The sequence below is a fragment of the Dendropsophus ebraccatus genome, chromosome 11 (genome assembly GCF_027789765.1).
Source record: "Dendropsophus ebraccatus isolate aDenEbr1 chromosome 11, aDenEbr1.pat, whole genome shotgun sequence".
NCBI classification, from domain to species: Eukaryota; Metazoa; Chordata; class Amphibia; order Anura; family Hylidae; genus Dendropsophus; species Dendropsophus ebraccatus.
The window spans coordinates 52898380-52913159 of NC_091464.1; the positions used below are offsets into that span (position 1 = coordinate 52898380).

The following is a 14780-nucleotide window of genomic DNA, read 5'->3' on the forward strand; positions in this document are numbered from 1 at the left end:
GACACTGTCCCACTCTTGCTGTCCCTGCCTACTTGCCACTAGTCCACCCTAAATGATGGCGGACAACTAGGTGAAGTTCCCTGCACTGAAATAGGGTGACACGTGAGACAAGACAAAAGACGATAACAAAGACAGACAAAACACAATGGCAGATGGGTCAGAACCAGGAGAATCAAAATATAGACCAGAATCACAGAGCCAAAGAATAGTCAGAAGCAAGCCGAGGTCAGGTATAACACGAGTCCAAAATACAAAGGAATAGAAAGCCAGAAACAGGTACAAGTGTAAACCTATAACAGGCATCAGGCTTAGGAAATGACTGATCTTCATTTGAAACCAGGTTCCGGTCTCAGAGACGATTGGAGCAGAGAAACAAGAGATTGCACAGGAGGACCAGGCTGTCAGTCATTATCCCAGGCAAGGTGTTAACTGTATACCTACTGGAAGAAATCTTCCCAGACAATGAGCAGGGAGTTAACCTAAATCAATATAAATGCCAAAGCAGAATAAAACCGTAATAAAATCATACAAGAAAATAACTATTGTGCATGTAAATTTTGGCGACATGATCGTAACCGACGACCAGAGTTCGAGAGCGTGGTTTTACCAGGTACAATCCTGACAAGGATATTTTCAATTTTTCTGAGATTAACTTTGCCTATTACTAATCAGGCGCCATAAAGTGCCATTTTGCATGGAAGTAGATAGTGATGAATGAGTACTAAAATGTTTGGGGGCTTGTTATTCAAGACGAATATTTCCCGATACTCGAGTGCTCGTTTCGAGTAACGAACCGCAATTAAGTCAATGGGAAACTCGAGCATTTTTTCAGGGGACCCAAGCTCTGCCCAGAGAAGGTTGTGTGAGAACCTGTCAACCTCAGAAAATGATGGAAACACCACAAAAATGGACAGGAAACAGCAGGGGGGGGGGGGGCAGCATGCATGGATGCCTCTGAGGCTGCCTAATTGCACCATTAAGCCAAATTCTGGGCAACAGTCTGGCAGTGATCACACAGTGAAGGATTAAAACAGAGTTACCATATGAACCACCCCAAAATGTAGCCTGACACAGCATGGCAGTGAGAACAGTTCTTTTTATAGTATTCCCTAATCACAGAAAGGGGTGTAGGACATCTAAAATATAACTTTTAATTTATCTATGTTAAAAAGAACCCCACATACACAGACCAACAAACCACAAAAAACACACATATATGTAGCCACTATAATATATACACTGCTACCAACCAATATACCTTATACAACCTATTGGGTATGCCGTTCAGGTGCTTCGGAAAGTAGGGTTAGTGGCATTGAAAATACTCACGTCAGGGTAGGGACCAACTCACCCTGTTTTGCCCTATTAGGATGTTAGTGTATGGCACAACCCCTGCTCGCACAGGGTGGAGCGGGGCACTCGCCCTAATAAGGGCGACCCCTACCCTGATCTACCCCTTGGTACACTCCCTATTACACCCTATATTATTAACCGCAGGTCCCTTACCTCTGACGCGTTTCCTCTGGGTTGCCAGAATCCTCAGGGAGGCGAGGGTGCATGAAGTGGGGGGAGAGACAATTGCTTAAGGGCTTAACGGCTACTGCAGTGGCAGGACGCCGCGTTGCATTCCATGCACTTTGCACAGAGTGTGTCCTATAGCAGTGGCTACAGACAGGTTTTGTCGTTCTTTTTAACATAGATAAACCAAAAGCTATATTTTAGATGTCCTACACCGCTTTCTGTAATTTGGCTATTGATAATTGAGGTGTACTAAAAACACAGCCATAATATTGGATTTGTGTACTGTGCTTAGTTATAGGATTCCCTGCCTACTGGAACGTTAATTCCCTCCCTAACGCTTTCCCTGACCAGCAGTAGCTCTGTCCCTAATCTCTTCCAGCATGCATGTGAGCCAAGTGTCGTTGGCCCAGATTTTTATATGCCAGGGTCATCTGATCTGGCCAACCAATCGCTGCTATCGACATGTATGGGTCCCACGTTGCAAAGAGTCTCCTGCATGTTGATTGGCTGAGAAATTGGGCCCAAACTTACAAGAAAAGGATGATGAGATTTTCTCGAGTATCGCGAGATGCTCGTCTGAGTAACAAGTACCATCGAGTACACTAATACTCGAACGAGTACCAAGCTCGGACGAGCATGCTCGCTCATCACTAGATGTAGACACTAAACCTTGTGTCACAAGTGAAAACTGAAATCACTCTATGTGAATAACTATTGCCTGAACATGTTCTGTTTGCTCACACATTTGTCTGCAATCATCCTCTTTTATAGGGAAACCCTACATACGAAAAAGAGAATCCCACACATTACACAAGAGCTATTTTATTCCTCATTATTTAGGCTATGTTCATACACTGTTGATCTGTGTCCATCTTTTGATAAATACGGCCATAAATAATGATCATGATCATTATTTGCGTCTGTAATTAAAAAAGATGGGCATCTTTTGCCATCAAAATGATAGCCACTCAAAAAGGTGGCTGCAAAACAACAGTTTACTTTTACAACAATACACTTGTGAAGCCTTTTTCCTGTTTAGGCTATGTTCACACAACGTGTGAGACCGCCCGTTTCGTGACCCCGGCCGGGTCACGGAATGGCCGGCTTTTGCACAGATCATCCCGGCCGGTGCTGTAGTACCGGCCGGATGATCTTTATGGCCGTAGTGTTCTGATGCAGGCGCATCAGCACGCGCCCGCATCAGAACTTGCCACTGCACACAATGAAGCAAGCGGCCGGAGCCGCTTGCATCATTCTGTGAACCGTCAGAGCTTTCTGCAGCTGCAATTCACTGAATTGCAGCCACAGAAAACTGACATGTCAGTTTTTTGAGGCGCCGCATGAGATCCCGGCTGGAGCGTATACCATGTGTATACGCTCTGGCCGGGATCCCATAGCAGATAGGGCAGTGTTCACAGGTGCATAAAGTACGACCGTTGTCGCCGATAGCAACAACGGCTGTACTTTTACGTAGTGTGAACATAGCCTAAACATGTACAATATATTGTTTGTTATATGAAATGAGTTATATGAAAAGTGCCAAATCTTTGATGCATAGAGTTATTGGTCATAACATAAATGCAGAAATGTTCTGCTGCCCTGTGTGAGACCAAAAAGCAGTAATATATAGAAACAGAGCTCAAACCAACCAATGCTTCTTGTGCAGTCTGAGCAATATCCACAATATCCACTAGATGGGTCTCTTGTTCATGTATATGCTTTTTAGAGGTAACTCACTAGTTTAATTTACTAAACTGAGACCAATTTGACAGCATATTGCTGAGTTTTGTCTTATTTATGTGCAAGAGGCAGGGGCATTGCTAGGATCTAAAAAGATCAGGGGCACAAGACATACATTGTGATGATCTCCACCACCAAAAATTCATACACTCCTCAATCATGATACATCACCTTATTAGTACACAAAAAGTTGCAACAACAGTCAGGAACGGTTCCCTGTAATGCACAGCTATTTGATGTGTTGCCCATGGTGCTGAACACAGAGGTGAATTGCTGGATTCAAATATTCAATTATTCCAGATGTTTGTTATGTAAAGCTATTTTGTATAGAAGATTGTAATGTTTGTTTTGTGAAATTTCTTGCTTTTCAATAATAAAATAAAATCTTATATGTACCCCACAGTGGTAAGAATAAAAACCAAATCTTGTCCCACAAAAAACAAGCCCTTAACTCCATCACCTATAAACATTTTTAAAAAAAGTTACAGCTGTCACAAAAACAAAGGATTTTAACAGCAATTCGTGAGGGTCCGACCATTGTGATCATGACCCATAACAAAAATGTAGGTACTGAGTGCCCATTTATGAACAAAGTGGCAATGTGCATACAGGACCACAATAAGTTGGATTTAATTAACAGTCGGGGGGGGGGGGGGAGCATGCTGCTCTGCACTTTGTTGTACCTCGGGATCACAGAGGGTCTCAGGAGTGAGACCTGGTGCAATCAGTAACTGCAAGTGTCAGTAATGCTTTACATAATTTTATTATGTTTTACAATAAATATGCTCCTGATATGCTTGTCATACAGAGAATATGCTTTGTATCCTGAACTAATAAGATCACGAATGACTGATTCATATATTGAAAATACGATATACGATATTGAAAGTAAAGGATCTTAACTTGAAATGACTAATCTTTGGGCAGTAAACTACTTTGCAGACCTACTTAGCTTTTCTTGGATACATTTGTCTTAATGCAGCAGTATGGTTCTGCATGCCAGATTGCAAGCAACTTGGCGCAGTGTTAATGTTCTTTTGCCATTGGTTTGTAATTTATGCTTGAAAGATTTTAAAAACTGTCCTGAAATGTTTTGACCCAATTTTGTAATACTGACTAAACATTGCATGATTCTTACCTAGTATGTAGCAGTACATTCCTGATTCTACTTAGCTATATAGGTCATACAAGAAAAGTATTTCAAATGCATCGTAACGTCTTGTTTTTTTCTATCTTTAACAAAATTATAATTTTTTTTTTAAAGAGGAAGCTTAATAAATGGAAACTATCAGCATGTTAGAAGAATGTTGAGTTGGTGCCTCTCTGTCTGTATTTCTTTGATGTATCTCTGTCTTTCTTATGTGGTTCCCTCGCTTGCTCCTCACTGTGAATGACAGCAAGGGAGCAGAGCTTTAAAGTGACTCTGTACCCACAATCTACCCCCCCCCCCCCCCCCCCCCAAAACCACTTGTACCTTCAGATAGCTGAAGATCTGTCCAAGAATCCAAGATCTGTCCTGCGGTCCGTTCGGCAGGTGATGCAGTTATTGTCATAAAAACAACTTTTTAATTGGCAGCCCTGTGCCCAACGACCGGGGCTTAGATTGTGTATGCATTAGGCTGGCACACCCTCTCTGTCCCTCCTCCCCGCCCTCCTCATAATTAGGAATGCCCCAGGCAGATTGTCTCCTATTCTCCACCTGTTTCAAAAATGGTCCAACACCTATCCTCATGTTGTGTGTGGTATTAATGCTCAGTTCCATTGAACTAAATAGTTGTAACACTGAACTAAAGTTGTAACACTATTTACAACCTAAGGGTGCTATAGAGCTGTTTTTGGAAAAAAAATAACTGTTTTTTTAATCCTAGAGAACCGATATAACCTATCACTGCCTACCTTATAATGGCGGTATAGGGAATAAGCTTTTAATTATTGAAAGGAGGCAGCATCTTCTCTTGTTCACTTTAGTTCTTTGCCATTTGCAATAACAGCAACAAACCGCACTCCCTTATCGAAGATGTTGGGTGCCAGTGCAAAAGGATTCCTCAATCCCATGATATATATGAAGACAAAAGCACTGCACTTCCAATTTTATGATGTTCGTGAAAAGAAATTTATTTGCATGAAAAATAAGTAGTTTGCCACAATCCAACCAGATCAAAGCAATTATGCAGGTAAGTAATGCTACTGGCGACGTTTCGGTCGTGCTTCCAACCTTCCTCAGGCCAATGTAGCCATACTATGAAGAAAAATACAACAAATGAATAAAAATAGAAATATGAAAGGGACTATACAGCGAAAATAAATGGAGATATCAAAGTATCGAAATGTCATTTTGTATATATGGATAGTGTATACCACTAACTCTCTAATAGGTATGGGTTGTGACTTTACCACAGATATGAATGAATATCAAAAAATCATGAATATGTAATGAAAATACCAGAAAATCATATACTAATAATGAAAATGAATCTAACTAAAAAATGGGTTAGCAGACAATAGCGGTATACGCTGTGCACAGTCATGAAAAGACCATGGTGAAATTCTAAGTTTGGACTATACAAAAGACGTGCAGACTAAAACATGGATAAAATAGACACAAGGAACATAGGGCAACTAGGTCCGGAGCAATAAGACATAAGGTTGAAAAGAAAAAAAACAGAATGAGATGAATCAGTCACATATTACCTGTAAGCAGGGGAAGATGAGGACAGATCTGGTGGTGTAGTGTACCAGTGTCTAGCCTGTTTAAATAGGTTCCATGTGCGTCCAGCGGTGACGGCGCGGCGGCGACGCCACGGCGCCGGTGCGCCACGCCACGCAGTCACGTGGCAGCGATGCGTCAGAGCCCCCGCGACGCCGGCGCGCCGCACCACGTCACGCCATAGCGGGGATCTCTAGTAAGTATTCAGAACAAGGGGAGGGACGTGGGCGTGGACAGGCCGGCTGCTAAAGGTATTGCCGTGACGTACGTGTCACATGATCGGCTAAATGTCAGATGACAGCTATAGCGTCCTGGTATCCAGAGTTACCAGGAGGTGAAACGGGCAGCTATACTAGCAACAGTGACTGGACATATACTAAAAGTAAATAGTATGTAGAAAAAGGAAATAAAGAACAATGAAAAATGTGATCGTAGATGTATAATAATGTATAGATGGAGAAATAGAAAAATGAAATGAAGTAAATAGAGTACAGATAAAGACCGGGCCATAGTTACCACATGTGCTTAATCCTTGCTGCATGCCAAAACCTAGAATGTGGAAAAAAGAAAAATACTATGTTACAAGGGAATAAGTTCACAGACTGAAACTTCTATCATATTCTCGATTCATGCCTTTAGGTTCAATCGTCTGGAGTGTATGTATCCAGTACGACTCACGTTTTTTCAATAAGGCTATACGGTTACCACCCCTTCTTGGAGGAGGAATATGCTCAATGATCTGAAATCTGAGTTGGGCTATGGAATGTCCTCGGTCAGAAAAATGCTTGGGGATGGGGAGCAAGAGGTTGCCACATCTAATGGTAGATTTGTGTTTAGAAATGCGGTCCCGGATACGTTGTGTAGTTTCTCCAACGTATCCGAGACCGCAGGGGCACTTTATAAGATACACCACAAAATTCGTGTCACAGGTAAAGAAGCCACGGATGGGAAATTGTTTACCCGTATGGGGATGGGTGAAGGTTTTACCCTTGGTTACAGAGGAACACTGTGAACAATGGAGACATGGAAAAGTGCCTTCTTGGGGTGAACACAAGAAGCGTTGTGTTGGTCTACGGTGAAGTGTACCTATATCGGCCCTCACTAGATGATCACGTAAGTTCTTTTCTCTCTTGTAACATAAGAGTGGTGGATTCTCAAACTCCTCGACTTGAGGTAGGGCCTGATGTAAGATTGGCCAGTGTCTTTTAATCACGCTAGTAATTTTGTTGCTATAGGGATGAAATTTGTGGATGGAAGGTATACGATTTCCACTCTGGGGCCTGTGTGTTCTCTCTGTGGGTTCCCTAAGTTTATCCAAGATCTTGGGTGGATAACCTCGTTGAGAAAATTTCTGTGTCATCTCACTAAGTCTCATCTCTAGTTTCCCAGGGTCCGACACTATTCTTTTTACCCGACTAAATTGGGAGCCTGGCAGAGATTTCTTGACGTTGGCGGATGATTGCTGCTGTAATGGAGTAAGCTATTTCTGTCGGTTGGCTTGGTGTATAAGTCAACCGACAGTTCCCCAAAGGCATTCTTAAGAACAAGGGTATCCAAAAAATTCATTTTGCAAAAATCATAATGCAATGTAAATTGCAACTCTGGGTAGATAGAATTAAGGTAGGTGTGAAACTCCTGTAGGGAGTCCAATGAGCCCCTCCATATGCAGAAAATATCGTCGATATAGCGGTGCCAAGTGTGGGTGAAGTCCAAAAATGACTGATGGGTATAGATAAAATGGTTCTCAAAGTAATCCATGTATATATTCGCATATGGAGGGGCTACATTGGACCCCATGGCCAGGGCCGTCTTAACAGCATTATGGGCCCCTGGGCAGAGGTGCGAATTAACCCCCCCCCCCCTAGCGGCCGCCGCCCCTCTTATCTGGTAAGGTACAGTGGTACCTTGGTTTAAGAGTAACTTGGTTTAAGAGCTCACAGTTTTTCAAAACTGTGACTTGGTTTAAGAGCATTGTTTTGGTTTAAGAGCTCCCTGTATTGGGTGGGAGGGCGGGTGGAGGAGGGACATGGTCTGAATAGCGGGGTCTACAGCTCTGTACTCTGACCCAGGAAGTCTCCCTCACCTGCCAAATCATAGCAGATCCACTTCAGGCTGGGGCTTACATCAGGGGACAGGACTGTAGAGGTAATCTCTCCATAGCTGTAACCCCTCTCTCCCCGGACAGAGAGTGCTGCATGTATGTGCCCACATCTGTCCTGCTCATTCCTTCATACTCCCTGCAGTCTCTGTCAAGCCCTTGTGTTTCCCATCCGCTCCATTACTGTACAGTAACTTATAATATCCCAATATGTTTGTTTCATCTGTTTTACATGTTATTCAGAATAATAAATCATAATTTTTTGGGTGTGGAACCAATTGTCTGCATTTCTATAATTTCTTATGGGAAAATTTGCTTTGGTTTAAGAGTGATTTGGATTACAAGCACGGTCCTGGAACGAATTATGCTCGTAATCCAAGGCACCACTGTATATTGCCTATAATAGTGATTGTCATATATGTTGCACACATACAGTATATCACTATTACAGGCAATATACCTTACCACCTATTTATCTACCATATAGATACAGGTATAAGGGTGGAGCAGTATATATGTGTACAAATATATATATGGGGGGTACAGGTATATGTGGGGTATACAGGTGGTGGGTAAAAGCCTAATTAATATATATTGGTGCCCCTCTCTATATATGAGACATGTTGCTGTCCCTCTGCATATACGCCATGTTGTCTCCCTGTATACTGTATAATACAGGGAGTCTGTGTATACTGTATTATACAGTATACAGGGAAACAACATGGTTCATATATAGAGAAGGGCAAAACAACATGTCTTATATATACAGAGGGGCAACAACATGACTATTATATATGAACCAGGTTGTTTTGCCCTTCTCTATATATGAACCATGTTGTTTCCCTGTATATTGTATTATACAGTATACATACAGGGAGACAACAATGGAGTGATAGGTGAAGGATAAGTATATAATACACTGCTGTATACACTGAATGGAGATATATATACACACTCAGGAGGAGGATAAGTATATAATACATTGCTGTATACACTGAATGGAGATATATATACACACTCAGAGGAGTTACACCCCAGATCCCTCCCCCTCCCTGTTTACCAGTTCACCCACGGCCCTGTCTGCATCCCTGCAGAGAGCACTCCCATGATTAACACCTTCCCTGCCAGCTAGCCTCCCCTCTCTGGTATCAGCACATACTCACTCAGGCTTTGTGCTTCAGGCCTCCAGCTTCTCCTTCCTCTCAGGGCTCTGCTGGTGACGTCACTCTCCTGCTCCGCACGGGAATGCAGGGGGTGAGAGAGACCTCTAGTGACCGGAAGCAGAATGCAGCTTCCGGCCACAAGAGCGAGCTGTGCACAGCCCCTATCTACCAGCGCTGATCAGGAGCACTCCCAGTTAAAGGGCCAGGGAATATGACACAGGGCAGGGGCCCCCTAGGACGCATGGGCCCCCGGGCAGCCGCCTACCATGCCTAATGGGTAAGACGGCCCTGCCCATGGCCGTTCCCTGAGTCTGCAAGTACATTCTGTCACCAAAAAGAAAAAAATTGTTAGTCAAGATTAATTCCAATAGTTCAAGACAAAATCGTTTCTATGGGACTGTGAATGTGTGACTATCGAGGAAGGTGTCTACCGCTTTCAGGCCCTTAGAATGCTGTATCGATGTATATAAACTGCTAACATCCCAAGTAACTAGTATAGCCTCCGATGGTATGGGTGTAATCTGGTGTATCACTTCTAGAAATTGAGTTGTGTCTAGTAAAAACGATCTAGTGGTTTTAACTAGGGGAGTAAAGATTTTTTCCAACAAGATTGAAAGGGGTGCTAGAACCAGTAGAGTCAGTAGAGGCTACTATGGGTCTTCCTGGGGGGGTGGTCTAAGCCCTTATGAATTTTAGGGAGAATGTAAAATGTTGGCATAATGGGATGGCAGTTAGTTAGAAAAGTACATGTTTGTTCATCTATAATACCTTCCATCACATAATTGTCCAATAAGTTCTTAATCCTACTGGATAGTTGGGAGGTCGGGTCCCGTGATAGGGGTGCATAGGTGGTGGTGTCGGATAGTTGTCTTGTTATCTCTGCGATATAGTCCCTTTTGTCCATCACCACCAATGCACCCCCTTTGTCCGCCGGCTTAATAATTAAGTCCTTCGATTGTTGTAGGTCTTGTAGGGCTCGTCTTTCTTCGGGCGTAATGTTAGTATGGTTACGAAGATGGCCCTGTGTGATATTTTTAAGTAATGTAGAGATATCTCGTTCCACCAGAGAGATATAGGTTTCGACGGCGTGATTATCCTTCGGGGGAAGATAATGACTCTTGTTCCTTAGACCAAAGCTCGAAATAGAAAAAATAGGTATAGTACTCCTGTCTGTTCTCATGGTGGTAACAGGGGAAGTCGCAAAGTGGGCCTTGAGTCTAATAGATCTGTAGAATCTAAATAGATCTTCCTCTAAAGTAAATGTGTCTAGTGGTTTGGTGGGGCAGAAAGAGAGTCCCTTATTCAAGATAGCCATTTCAGGTGGGGAGAGAGTATGTGAAGAAATATTAACAACTAGGTTGCACTGACCTGGTTGCGTGTTTGCACTCCTCCCCGTCCCCGTCCGACCCCTGGACTTGCCGCCTCGTCGCGTCTTGCGTCTTGGTTGCGTGTTCCTCCCGAAGGAGGATGAGGATTGCGTTTGCCTAAAAAACGCTGTCCCTTCGGTCTAGATGGACGATCTTCGCTTGCCATTTGGTCCGGCCATCATGAAAACTTCTCCAACCATGACTCATCTCTGCAAAATCTGCGAGACAAAAATCTTAGGCTCCTGGCTCCAACATCATCATCATCTTTCTACAAACTCTTCCTCTGCTTTACACAGTAACAGGCCCAATTTGTGCCTCCAAATAGTAGTCAGGCCACTCTGTGCCGTCATATAGTATTAGGTCCCCTCTCTGCTGCATCGCCTCGTGGTATTAGGCCACTCCTCTATGCACCCTATAGTAAATCCCTCTATGTCACATATAGTAGTTAGGCCCACCTCTGTGCTCCCCTATAGTAGTTTGGCTCCAACTATTCTCCATTTGCCCTCTCTTTGCTCACATACTGTATAGTATAGGCCTCATCTATACCTTCATATATCATTAGCCTTTATATAGATTTGTGTACCCATCCCTATATAGTTTAGTCTCCCTTTGTGTTGCAGTCCCTATATAATATAGGTCCCTTTATAATATAGGTCTCCATATTGTACAGGTTCTCCTGTGCATCAGCCCTAACATAGTAAAGGCCTCCCTATGTAGCCCCCACATAGCATAGGCCCTCGTGTAGCAGCTCCTATGTGGAAATGATTATTATTTTTTTTAAAGATACTCACATCACTTGCATGCAGTGTCTCTCTCTGCTGAAGCTCTTGACCCAGTAGTTGCTGTGTACAAGTAAAGTGAGCTTCTCATGCAGACAGTCTGATATGCAGTTCAGCTGCCTGTTCGGAGCCAAGCAAGACAGAAGAGGAGTGCAGGTGCTGAGGGACTGAATCAGTGAACTTCTGTTGCAGGCAGCTGAGCTGTGTATCAAACTGCCTGCATTGGAAGCTTACTGTACTTACACGTAGCATCTACCAGTAAAATCAGCAGAGCAGCCATGTGGAGGCCTGGGCGTTATGTGTATGAAGGGGAGGAGAGTGTTAGCGGTCCTCAGTAATATGGCAGCTACCCTCCCCACCCCAGCAACGCTGTTAAATTAAATAAACAAATGCAAAAAATGTGCCTATGGCCTATGGATTGGCAATCTGAGCAGCCCACCGAGCATTTGTCAGTCTGGGCCTGCCCTCAGGTCCTGCTAAGATCTTTTTGATCTCTCAATATTCCTCTCTTCGCACTGCTACTAAAAGTGGCCATACACAGTCAGTAACTGATGGCCAAACAACCATTCAGCTGGCAGTTCTCTCTCTCTAGACAGTCAGGAAAGCCCCATACACCCTAGATTGATGAAGGTCTAAGGTGTATAGGGACCTTAAGACGAGAGCTTGGCAAATCATTAGCTGCAGTGGTGTTCCATCTCGGCCAGTAATTGGCAGCAACAGGTTGGCCTTTCTCTGAGCTCTCGTCTTAAAAGTAGAAAGAAAAGCTGAATGGAAGCTGCAATAGGTAAGTATAGGTTTTTCACTATTTTCTATGGTACCACTGTGTCTGAAATTTATGATTTTTCGATTCAGGCAGATGTTTGTTTTTTCCTTTATTTTTCAGTATTTAACTTTTTTTTTATAATAACTTAACTTATTTTATATGCATAAATTAATCCTAATCATCTATTAAGTGTAAGCAGACTGGATCGGGTTTCAGGGGGGCTCATCCTAGAGAGTGAGGCAGAGCCCTGATCTGTTAAGCATGTATGGGATATTCTGCATATTATTTCATAAATGTTAAGATCAAAATATTCCCTTAAAATTTCCCCAAACGTGTATCAACGTCATTAATCTGCCCAAGTCCTTTGTTTTGAGATTCTTAAATGAATCTCCATGGGCTCTTTTTTGCATATTCCTGGTGCAATCAGTAACTGCAAGTGTCAGTAATGCTTTACATAATTTTATTTTGTTTTACAGTAAATATGCTCCTGATATACTTGTCATACAGAGAATATGCTTTGTATCCTGATCTAATAAGATCACGAATGACTGATCAACGATGTTGAAAGTAAAGGATCTTAACTTGAAATGACTAATCTTTGGGCAGTAAACTACTCTGCTCCTTGGTACTGCGCCCCCTGAAAGGTGCTGCCTTAGGCACTGGACCACAAGTGCCTAGTGGTAAATACGGCCCTGCTCCCACCTAGCCAGAAATCTGCTCCACACTGATGAGGGGCAACACCCTGAAACAGCTGTTTGTGGATGGATACCTTGGTTTTTCACTTGTCATTACACTGACTTATAGGGCCACTTAATATGGTGGTTTTGGTGGTTTCCTACAGGAGCCACCCCTTGGCTGGGCCCTTCCCGGCGCAACATCTGGCTAGTCCTGTGTTTTGAAACTTAAATGAGGCTCTTTTTTTGCATATTCATATATGCCAGGGAGCACTGCACCTAGAATTTCACTGCATTGAGTGCTTTAGCTGGCAGCCGGCAGTCTTATCTTTGGCTGGTGTCCCTGAGATCAGTGATCTGTTTCCAATAAAGTACACCTTTTATTTTTGAGATACCCTGAATGAGTTTTTCAGCCTAACAATAAGGCTTCCTTAAACATGAACCATTTATTCTTCTTCCCTTCTAATAACTGCATTAGTTTGCCATTGCTATAATTAAGAACACACATTTGGTTTAAAAGCGTTTTGTCAACACAATCCGTTAACACATTCTGTCAGCAGCTTGACATGAGACAGCTCATACTTTGCATAAAGTATGGAAGATTTATTGTGTTTATTTTACAAAATACATATTGTCAGCAACACTGAGAGAGGAGCTATGTTGGTACAGTTAAAAGAAAAATAACTACTTTCTATTGTATGAAACCATTGCCAAAAGAGACGCTTTCAATTGGAGCATCTGCTGAAATATGTTTCATATAGTGAGTCACCAAATAATTTCTGAAGCAGTATACAGAGCAAATATTAGAGGACCCAAACTGAATTTACACATATTTTAGCATATCTAGCAGTGGGATCTTGTTTTAAGGGATTGTCCTGTAAGAAAAATAGATCTAAACTTGTGTATTACTTATAAAATTAAAGGGGTATTCCAGGATTAATTAGTAACTGTGTTAAATAAATAGTTAAAATGAGTGAGTATAAGTTCACATTACCTCTGTTGCACGATTGGGCCTCTGCTCATGTGGCCCTCCTTGGCAATGATCCAGGCATGTTCCAGTAATGTTAATCAAACAAAAAAAAGCAGCTGGACACTATGAAGTCGTGCACACCACTAAATGTCTGAAAAATATATATATGCAATCTTTATTTATAAAATAAATCAAAAACAGAACATCACAACAAACTCAAGGATAAAATCAATTAAAAAACATATCGGTATATCAAAGAACTGAGTATGGCGATATAGTACTCCCCTACTCAACCAGGGAATCAAGCAATTCTATTAGTTCCACATGGTAGTGTAGTTTGTACACTATAATATATATTGGCCTCCAAAGAAAAATTACATCAATATTACTATATAATATACATGCTCCAATAAATACATAAATGATACACAAGTTCTGTAAGATAAAGTGCTGTAAGATAAAACGAAAATGCAAAAATTGAAATTGGCCAGGTCCTCTAAGGGTTAAAGTGTCCCTGTAACTTTAAAAATCTAAATCAACAGTAGATGTAAAATAAAGCAAGTTTGCAATTTATATTCATTAATACTTTGTTGTTATCATGCTGTAAAACAAAGCTGAACTTACCAGAAATCCAGGTCCAGTCTCCTGAAGGCAGATTTTTAGACTGGTGGTGGTTTAGGTGGTGGTTAAAAAAGGAAACTAAACACATGAAGTCCCGGTCAGCAGGGCCGCCATCAGGAATTTCGGGGCCCCATAAAACCAAAGTGTCTGGGCCCCCCACAATAATAAAAAAAAAAATTGTGTGTTCGACCCACGCCTTGCTGGGAGGTATAATTTGGTTCAGATTAATTCTAGAGAACTGGCTCATATACCCCATTTTTCCCAGTGGCTTAAAATGTAACCTCTGTTATACAGTTATAAAATTGTAGAAACTAAATGTGAACAAGGTGCAATGTAAATGTCACCATACAGACACTTACTTGTATAGCCGTCTCTTG

The 14780-nt window shown here is 42.2% G+C and overlaps 1 long non-coding RNA gene across 1 annotated transcript in view; it reads right to left on the minus strand.

The window, feature by feature from the left end:
• LOC138767641 (uncharacterized) overlaps nt 1-14445 on the minus strand; it is a 30830-nt gene extending 16385 nt beyond the window's left edge. Inside the window, exons 1-2 of the long non-coding RNA XR_011358821.1 lie at nt 14407-14445; nt 13807-13933 (exon numbers count right to left, since the gene is read on the minus strand). This is a non-coding gene — a long non-coding RNA (uncharacterized lncRNA). The remainder of the gene's footprint in view (nt 1-13806; nt 13934-14406) is intronic.
• Nucleotides 14446-14780: the final 335 nt, after the last annotated feature.